This window comes from Arachis hypogaea, chromosome 4 (genome assembly GCF_003086295.3).
Source record: "Arachis hypogaea cultivar Tifrunner chromosome 4, arahy.Tifrunner.gnm2.J5K5, whole genome shotgun sequence".
NCBI lineage: Eukaryota > Viridiplantae > Streptophyta > Magnoliopsida > Fabales > Fabaceae > Arachis > Arachis hypogaea.
In genome coordinates, this window is record NC_092039.1 from 46,777,727 (window position 1) to 46,788,476 (window position 10,750).

Sequence of the window (10,750 nt, forward strand, 5' to 3'; positions counted from 1 at the left end):
ATGTATCTGCTTCAGTAGGTTGGTCATCTCACATAGTGATTGTGTGAGAGCAGTATTCTCGCTGCTAGAGGAAACCTCTGCCACAGCCTTGGGATGGTTGTTCCTGTTGCACTTGTGAGTCTGAGCAGACTCAGCCAGGTCGGCGATCAATTGCCATGCTTCATCTATGATCTTGTACTTTTTCAGAGAACCATTGCTTGCACTATCTAATGTAGTCTTATCCTGAGGCTTCATGCCTTGTGTGAAGTAGCCGATCAACACCAACTTGTCAATCATGTGGTGGGGGCATGCGTCTAGGAGATTAGTGAAGCACTCCCAGTACTCGTAGAGAGTCTCGGATTCGCCATGGATGATCATTGAAATCTCTTTCCTTAGTCTATCAGTAACTTCAGCTGGAAAATATTTTTGTAGGAATTCTCTCCTGAGTGTATCCCAGTTAGTAACAACTACTTCAGGTTGAGTGTAGTACCACTCCCTCGCCTTTCCCTCAAGAGAAAATGGGAATGCTGCTAGCAGAATAGAAGTCTTAATTGCACCATTATGCCTGACAGTATAACAAGCTATCTAAAAATCTCTTAGGTGCTTGAGAGGCTCTTGAGCAAGTAAGGCATGAAACATCGATAGTAGATTAATTAGTGCAGTCTTTAGTTCGATATCTGCACCTAGATTTGGATGACGTGCTTGGAAAGGTGGTAATGTAAAGTCCGGAGCTCCTGCCTCCTGAAAAGTAATCCTCTTGGGAGCTGCCATGTCCTCTGCGCTCAAATCAACCAAATCAGTAGAAAAGGAGCCTGTTTCTTCCTTAAATGATGTTTCAAATCTGTCCTTAAAAATGACTAACCGACGCCGAGCCTGCCTTATACGTGAGATAGTTCTTTCAATTTCAGGATCAAATACGGGTAGGCTCGGATCAGGTAGTGAACGCATCATTCAATGAAAAAAACATACAGCTCATGGTAATAAAATAAAATAAAATAAAATGCAAATAAATTAAAAATCCAACCAATAAATTAGCACACTGTTGCAACTCCCCCGCAACAGTGTCAAAAATTAACGTATGGAAAAATCACCGATCAATAGTTTATAGAGAAAACAACGTTGTAAGTATAGCTCTTAACCAATGTTGATTCCGCGTATCAATTTTGAAGGGGTTGTCACAAAATTTAGAAATAAAATAATGGGAGTATGAATCCCAGGTCGTCTCCCAACGAGTTGTAGAGAGAGTGCTATTTTATTAATCAAAGGTTTTCCAAGAAATTTTTGAGTTAGAGAAACAGAGAAATAAATAATGGTAACTTCAGATAAAAGCCTTGACCGAGAGAAGATTAATTGGAAGTTCTATCCTTGTTGGAAATCCCCAAGTGTAATCATAAAAGATTGTTATCTTACTTGGTCATCCCTTAATGAATAAGGAAAAGTCAAGTAACTAACTAACAAACTATATCCTCAGGTCCTAATCCTCTGCTAAGTAAGGATTAGAGTTAGAGACTAGAGTTGTCAGTCATCAACCATCCATTAGGATTAGCACTTGAGTATTTCAACTCAAGGTTCTCCTTTTAATCAACTTCTATTCAAGTTGGGGGATTTACTCCATTGATATGAATAAAATACTCACAGAATAATAGAAGAAGACATGATAAATTAAATAGAATAAAGATTGAAAATTGATTAAAAGGAAAAGAAATAAACTGTATTAATAAATCCAAAATGCAACATAGTAATCTGAACAGGGTTAATAAACAACTAAAGGAGTAAGTAAATAAGGAAACAAACTATAATAGTAACTTCAACGGAGATAATGACTCTTCAATATCCAAAATCCAAAGCAAAAGCATAAAACTAATAAACTATGAATGTAAAGAAAACCTAGAGGAAGAGTGATTCTCTCTAGATACTAATCTAAAATACTAAACTATGCTAATGAGGATGTGTTTTGAGTCTCTGCATGTTCTCTGGCTCTATTCTGTGTTTTTGGGCCAAAAATTGGGTCAAAACTCGGCCCGAAATTGCCCCCAGCATTTTCTGTTAATTCTGCAGATCGTGCATGTCACGCGTACGCGTTGCTAGTCATTTTGGCGTGTCACGTGTTTGCGTCAAGCACGCGCTCGCGTCATATTGCAGAACTCCAATCCACACGTACGCGTCAGGCACGCGCACGCGTTGCTGCAAATTTTTTATATGACACGCACGCGTGAGCCATGGGTGTTCATCGGTGATCGCTGGTTATCTCCTTAGTTTCTTGTGTTCCTTCCATTTTTGCAAGCTTCCTTTCCATCATCTACGCCATTCCTTCCCTGTTGAGCCTGAAAACACTGAACACACGGATCACGGCATCGAATGGTATGAGAGGACATTAAAAATACACAATTTAAAAGCTTAGGGAGCTGGTTTTCAATTATAGAGCATAATTAGGAAGGAATTGTAAAATCATGCAAATAGTATGAATAAGTGAATAAAGAGTTGGCAAAAACCACTGAAATTAGCACCAGATAAACCACAAAATAGTGGTTTATCAGATCGCTACGATAAAAGGAGACTAGAAAATAGTGCGATGTTGTTACAACAAGGTCTGAACCTCAAGGGAAAAAGAGAAGAAATCTACACCATCGAGCTCGGTGGAGTTCGAGGTCGGGAAGAACTTCGTCCGCAACCTAAGGGCAAGATTGAAGTAGTTCAGATCGAAGTCATGGTGGACGAAATTGTGATCACTTGTATGTATTTATAAAAGATGTATACTCTGAGGGCATTGTTTATTTCCTTCACAATCTCGTTCAACTAACCAGCAAGTGTACTGGGTCGTCCAAGTAATAACCTTACGTGAGTAAGGGTCGAATCCACAGAGATTGTTGGTATGAAGCAAGCTATGGTCACCTTGCAAATCTCAGTCAGGCAGATTAAACATGATACTTGATTAGATTCAAAATAAATAAAAAGGAATAATAAAAGGGATAGAACACTTATGCAGATTCATTGGTAGAGGTATCTTTTAAGTATATACAGCTGCTGCATGGCTCAAGCACGCCTGCTCTCCTACTCCTTCTACTCAATCCTTCTTACTCCTTTCCATGGCAAGCTTTGTATAGGGGTTCACCATCAACTGTGGCTACTTTCATTCCTCACGGGGAAATAACCTGTGCGGCTGTCACTCGCACAGCTAACCAGTCTGGAGGCATCACCCATGGCTGATGGCTACATCCCATCCTCGCAGTGAAAACTATGCTAACGCACTCTGTCACAGTACGGCTAATCACCGGTTGGTTCCCGCTCCTACTGGAATAGAATCCCTCTTTTGCGTCTGTCACCAACGCCCAGCAGGTTAAAGTTTGAAGCACGTCACGGTCACTCATGATCGGAATCCTACTCGGAACACCACAGACAAGGTTGGACTTTCCGGACTCCCAGGATCCTACTCGGAACACCACAGACAAGGTTGGACTTTCCGGATCCAGATGAATGCCGCCAACTATCTAACTTATACCACGAAGATTCTGTTGGGGAATCTAAGAGATACGCATTCAAGCTCTGTTGCATGTAGAATGGACATGGTTGTCAATCACGCACGTTCATAATTGAGAATGATAATGAGGGTAATCTGACTCATCACATTCATCATGTTCTTGGGTACGAATGAATATCTTGGAATAAGAATAAGAGAGATTTGAATAAAAGATAATAGAACTTCATTAATACTTGAGGTACAGCAGAGCTCCACACCCTTAATCTATGGTGTGCAGAAACTCCACCGTTGAAAATACATAAGCAAAGAGTTCAGGCATGGCCGAATGGCCAGCCCTCTCTAACGTGATCACAGGATCAAAATACAATCCAGGATGTCTAATACAATAGATAAATGTCCTATATATACTAGACTGGCTACTAGGGTTTACATGAGTAAGTAATTGATGCATAAATCCACTTCCGGGGCCCACTTGGTGTGTGCTTGGGCTGAGCTTGATGAATTCACGTGTAGAGGCATTTCTTGGCGTCAAACTTCAGGTTATGACGTGTTTTGGGCGTTTGACTCCGGATCATGACGTTTTTCTGGCGTTTAACTCCAGACAGCAGCGTGTACTTGGCGTTCAACGCCAAGTTACGTCGTCATTCTTCGAATAAAGTATGGACTATTATATATTGCTGGAAAGCCCTGGATGTCTACTTTCCAAAGCCGTTGAGAGCGCGCCAATTGGAGTTCTGTAGCTCCAGAAAATCCATTTCGAGTGCAGGGAGGTCAGAATCCAACAGCATCAGCAGTCCTTTTGTCAGCCTTCTTCAGAGTTTAGCTCAAATCCCTCAATTTCAGTCAGAATTTACCTGAAATCACAGAAAAGCACACAAACTCATAGTAAAGTCCAGAAATATGAATTTAACATAAAAACTAGTGAAAACATCCCTAAAAGTAGCTTAAACTTACTAAAAACTATATGAAAACAATGCCAAAAAGCGTATAAATTATCCGCTCATCAAGACACCCCAGACAAAACAACAAAAATTAGGGCAACCTTAAATGGAGATGTAAAGGAGCCTCTGATTCAGTTCCTAAGGAACAATGTTGACATCTTTGCATGGAAGGCCACAGACATGCGGGCATAGACCCCAAACTAATGTGCCATAAGCTGGCAGTATACCAAGGATCTCGGCCAGTACAACAGAAACGTAGAAAAATTGGACCCGAAAGATCCCAAGCTGTGGAAGAATAGGTACAAGCTCTACTGGAGGCAGGATTCATAAGAGAAGTCAAATACCCACTATGGCTAGCTATTGTCATCTTGGTAAAAAAATCAAATGGGATGTGGCGGATATGCACCGACTACACTGATCTCAACAAAGCTTGCCCGAAAGATCCCTATCCACTCCCAAATATCGACACTCTAGTGGATGTCTCCTCTGGATACAAGTACCTCTTATTCATGGATGCTTATTTAGGATACAATCAAATCCCAATGTATCCACCTAATCAAGAAAAGACCTCATTCTAAACTCCAAAAGCAAACTATTGTTATGTCGTCATGCCATTCGGACTCAAAAACATAGGAGCTACCTACCAAAGATTAATAAACAAAGTCTTCGCAGACTATATCGGGAAACTCATGGAGGTATATGTGGATGAAATGCTGGTGAAAACACAAAATGAGGAGTCGTTATTGTCTGACCTCGCACAAGCACTTGGTTAGGGACAGCTTGATTTAGCCGCTTAGGCCTGGATTTTATTTCCTTGGGCCCTCCTATCCATTGATGCTCAAAGCCTTGGATCCTTGCTACCCTTGCCTTTTGGTTTTAAGGGCTATTGGCTTTTTCTGCTTGCTTTTTCTTTCTATTTTATTTTTTTTTTCGCCACTTTTTTTTTCTTTTTCACTGCTTTTTCTTGCTTCAAGAATCAATTCATGAATTTTTCAGTTCATCAATAACATTTCTCTTTGTTCATCATTCTTTCAAGAGCCAACAATTTTAACACTCATAAACAACAAGATCAAAAATATGCACTGTTCAAGCATTCATTCAGAAAACAAAAGTTATTGCCACCACATCAATATAATTAAATTAAATTCACTAATAATTTCGAAAATTATGTACTTCTTGTTCTTTTGAATTAAAACATTTTTCTTTTAAGAGAGGTGAAAGACTAATGGATTTTATTCATAGCTTTAAGGCATGGTTTACACACTAATGATCATGAAGTAGAAGCACAAAAACATAGATAAACATAACACTTAAAAACAGAAAACAGAAAGAAAATAAAGAACAAGGAATGAATCCACCTCTAGTGGCGTCTTCTTCTTGAAGGACCAATGATGTTCTTTAACTCTTCTATGTCCCTTCCTTGCCTTTGTTGCTCCTCTCTCATAGCTCTTTGATCTTCTCTTATTTCTTGGAGAGTGGGGGCGTGTTCATGGTGTTCCACCCTTAGTTGTTCCACGTTTTGGCTCAAGTCTTCTAAGGAGGTACTGAGTTGCTCCCAATAGTTGTTGGGAGGAAAGTGCATTCCATGAGGTATTTGTTGATGAACTTCCTCATGTTCTCCTTGGGGGCCGTGAGGGACTTCCCTTGTTTGCTCCATCCTTTTCTTGGTGATGGGCTTGTCTTCTTCAATGGAGACATCTCCATCTATGATAACTCCAGCTGAATAACATAGATGGCATATGAGGTGGGGGAAGGCTAGCCGTGCCATGTATGAAGGCTTGTCAGCTATTTTGTAGAGTTCATTGGCTATGACTTCATGAACCTCTACTTCCTCTCCAATCATGATGCCATGAATCATGATTGCCCGATCCACAGTAACTTCAGATCGGTTGCTTGTAGGGATGATGGATCTTTGGATGAACTCCAGCCATCCTCTAGCTACAGGCTTGAGGTCCAGTCTTCTTAGTTGGACTGGTTTGCCTTTGGAGTCTACTCTCCATTGGGCGCCTTCCACACAAATGTCCATTAGGACTTGGTCCAACCTTTGATTGAAGTTGACCCTCCTTGTGTAGGGGCGTTCATCACCTTGCATCATGGGTAGATGAAACGCCAACCTCACATTCTCCGGACTGAAATCTAAGTATTTCCCCCGAACCATTGTGATATAGTTCTTTGGATTCGGGTTCATACTTTGATCATGGTTCCTTGTGATCCATGCATTAGCATAGAATTCTTGAACCATCAATAATTCAACTTGTTGCATGGGGTTGGTTACGACTTCCCACCCTCTTCTCTGGATCTCATGTCGGATTTCCGGATACTCATTCTTTTTGAGCTTGAAGGGGACCTCAGGGATCACCCTCTTCTTTGCCACAACATCATAGAAGTGGTCTTGGTGGCTCTTGGAGATGAATCTCTCCTTTTCCCATGATTCGGAAGTGGAAGCTTTTGCCTTCCCTTTTCCTTTTCTTGAGGAAACTCCGGTCTTGGGTGCCATTGATGGTGAATGAAAAATAAAAAGCTAGGCTTTTTACCACATCAAACTTAAAATTTGCTCGTCCTCGAGCAAAAAGAAAAGAAGAGTAGAAGAAGAAGAAGAAGAGAATTTGGAAGAGAGGGAGAGAAGTGGGTTCGGCTATGTAGAGAAGAAGGGGTTATGTTGTGTGAAAATGAAGAAGAAAAGGGAGGTATTTATAGGGAGGGGGGGAGGGTTAGGTTTCGGCCAATTTGGGTGGGGATGGGTGGGAAATTGAATTTGAATGTAGTGGGGGTAGGTGGGGTTTATGGGGAAGAGGAGGTTGATGTGAGTGGTGCATAGGGTAATTGGGAAGAGGAATTGAGGTGATTGGTGAAGGTTTTTGGGAAGGGTGACATTGAGAATGAGATTTGGATTAGGAGAGTGTGAATAGGATTAAAAGAAAAGGTAGGTGGGGATCCTGTGGGGTCCACAGGTCCTGAGGTGGGGATCCTGTGGGGTCCACAGGTCCTGAGGTGAAAAGAAATACCATTCCTTCACCCTATAGGCGTGTAAATTGCCTTCATGCACCATTCTGGCGTTCAAACGCCCATTGGTGCATGTTCTGGGCGTTAAACGCCCATGTGATGCTTGTTTCTGGCGTTGAACGCCAGTTTCAAGCTTGTTTCTGGCGTTCAGCGCCAGATTGTCCTCTGCGTGCGCATCCTGGCGTTAAACGCCAGGATGTAGCTTGTTTTGGGCGTTCAGCGCCAGGAAGATGCTCTGTTCTGGCGTTGAACGCCCGCCAGATGCATCTTCTTGGCGTTGAACGCCGGCCCGTGCGTCCTCCAGGGTGAAAATTTTTTTTCTTCTGTTTTTGACTCTGTTTTTAATTTTTTTTGATTTTTTCGTGACTCCTCATGATCATGTACCTCATTAAACACAAAAATAACAAAGAAACAAAATAAAATAAAATTAGATAAATAAAATTGGGTTGCCTCCCAACAAGCGCTTCTTTAATGTCAATAGCTTGACAGTGGCTCTCATGGAGCCACAGAGCAATCAAGTCAATGTTGTCTAGTCCCAACACCAAACTTAGAGTTTGGATATGGGGTTTGGACACCAAACTTAGAGTTTGGTTGTGGCCTCACAACACCAAACTTAGAGTTTGACTGTGTGGGCTCTTCTTGACTTTGAACTGAGAGAAGCTCTTCATGCTTACTCTCTTTTGTCACAGAGGGATTGCCATGTGCTTGAAACACAAGGTATTCTCCATTCAATTGAAGGACTAACTCTCCTCTGTTGACATCTATCACAGCTTCTGCTGTGGCTAGGAAAGGTCTTCCTAGGATGATGCATTCATCATCTTCCTTCCTAGTATCTAGGATTAGGAAATCAGCAGGGATGTAAAAGTCTTCAACTTTTATAAGCACGTCCTCTACTATCCCATGAGCTTCTCTCATGGATTTATCTGCCAATTACAGTGAGAACAAAGCAGGTTGCACCTCAATGATTCCTAGCTTCTCCATTACAGAGAGTGGCATAAGGTTTATTCCTGACCCAAGATCACACAGAGCTTTCTCAAAGCTCATGGTGCCAATGGTGCAAGGTATTAAGAACTTGCCAGGGTCTTGTCTCTTTTGAGGTAGAGTTTCCTGAATCCAAGTATCCAAATCACTAATGAGCAAGGGAGGTTCACTTTCCCAAGTCTCATTACCAAATAGCTTGGCATTCAGTTTCATGATAGCTCCTAGATATTGAGCAACTTGCTCACTAGTCACATCTTCATCCTCCTCAGAGGATGAATAATAGTCAGAGCTCATGAATGGCAGAAGGAGATTTAATGGAATCTCTATGGTCTCTGTGTGAGCCTCAGATTCCTCAGGATCCTTATTAGGAAGCTCCTTCTTGCTTGGAGGACGTCCCAGGAGTTCTTTCTCACTAGGATTTTCGTTCTCCTCCTCCTTTGTGCATTCGGCCATTTTGACTAAGTCAATGGCTTTGCATTCTCCTTTTGGATTTTCTTCTGTATTACTTGGGAGAATACTGGGAGGAGTTTCAATAACTTTCTTGCTCAGCTGGCCTACTTGTGCCTCCAAATTTCTAATGGAGGATCTGGTTTCATTCATGAAACTGAAAGTGGCCTTTGACAGATCAGAGACTATATTAGCTAAATTAGAATTATTTTGTTCAGCATTCTCTGTCTGTTGCTGAGAAGATGATGGATATGGCTTACTATTATTCAGCCTATTGCGTCCACCATTGTTAAAGCCTTGTTGAGGCTTTTGTTGATCCTTCCAGGAGAAATTTGGATGATTTCTCCATGATGGGTTATAGGTGTTTCCATATGGTTCACCTAAGTAATTAACCTCTGCCATGGCAGGGTTCTCAGGATCAGAAGCTTCTTCAGAAGCTGCCTCTCTAGTATTGTTGGATGCATGTTGCAATCCATTCAGATTTTGAGAGATAATGTTGACCTGTTGAGTCAACATTTTGTTCTGAGCCAATATGGCATTCAGAGCATCAATTTCAAGAACTCCTTTCTTCTGAGGGACCCCAATATTCACGGAATTCCTCTCAGAGGTATACATGAACTGGTTGTTTGCAACCATGTCAATGAGTTCTTGAGCCTCTTCAGGCGTTTTCTTCAGGTGGATAGATCCACCTGCAGAATGGTCCAATGACATTTTCGAAAATTCAGAGAGACCATAATAGAATATATCTAATAGGGTCCATTCTGAAAACATGTCAGATGGACATCTCTTGGTCAACTGCTTGTATCTTTCCCAAGCTTCATAGAGGGATTCACCATCTTTTTGTTTGAAGGTTTGAACATCCACTCTCAGCTTGCTTAGCTTTTGAGGAGGAAAGAATTTATCCAAGAAGGCAGTTACCAGCTTATCCCAAGAGTCCAGGCTATCCTTAGGTTGTGAATCCAACCATATTCTAGCTCTGTCTCTTACAGCAAAAGGGAAAAGCATGAGTCTGTAGACTTCTGGATTAACTCCATTCGTCTTTACAGTATCACAGACTTGCAAGAACTCAGTTAAGAACTGATAGGGATCTTCAGATGGAAGTCCATAAAACTTGCAGTTTTGTTGCATTAGAGCAACTAGTTGAGGCTTAAGCTCAAAGTTATTGGCTCCAATGGCAGGAATGGAGATGCTTCTTCCATCAAACTTGGATGTTGGTTTTGTAAAGTCACCAAGCATTCTCTTTGCATTATTATCATTATTATTTGCGTCTGCCATGTCCTTCTCCTGTTCGAAAATTTCTGAAAGGTTGCCTCTGGATTGTTATAATTTAGCTTCTCTTAATTTTCTCTTCAGAGTCCTTTCAGGTTCTGGATCAGCTTCAACAAGAGTGCCTTTATCCTTGTTCCTGCTCATAAGAAAGAGAAGAAAACAAGAAAAGAAAAAGGAATCCTCTATGTCACAGTATAGAGATTCCTTTATGTTAGTAGAAGAAGAAAGGGGTAGAAGAAGAGTGGAAAAGAAACACAACTGTGAGGATGGCAGAGATGTGAGATGAGATGTTAGGATATGAATGAAGAGGGGTGAAGAGAAGTATTAGTAATTAAATAATTAAATAGAAGAAGAAAAGAGAAAGGAATTTTCGAAAATAATTTTGAAAAAATGGTTAGTGATTTTCGAAAATTAAAGATGAGATGAGATTAAAATTAGAATTTAAAACAATTAAAAAGAATTTTTGAAAAAGAGAGGGAGAATTTTCGAAAATAGAAGAGGGAAAAGTAGTTAGGTGGTTTTGAAAAAAAAGATAAGAAACAAACAAAGAGTTAGTTAGTTGATTGAAAAAGAATTGAAATCAAAATTTGAAAAAGATAAGAAGATAAAAAAAGATAAGATATTTTGAAATCAAATTTTGAAAAAGATAAGA

The 10,750-nt window shown here is 40.7% G+C and overlaps 1 non-coding gene across 1 annotated transcript; it reads left to right on the forward strand.

Annotated features, from left to right (window-relative positions):
• Window positions 1–9,598: 9,598 nt before the first annotated feature.
• LOC112798652 (small nucleolar RNA R71) lies at window positions 9,599–9,702 on the forward strand. Its single transcript, XR_003200254.1, has one exon. It is a non-coding gene; the product is annotated as a small nucleolar RNA R71 (small nucleolar RNA).
• Window positions 9,703–10,750: the final 1,048 nt, after the last annotated feature.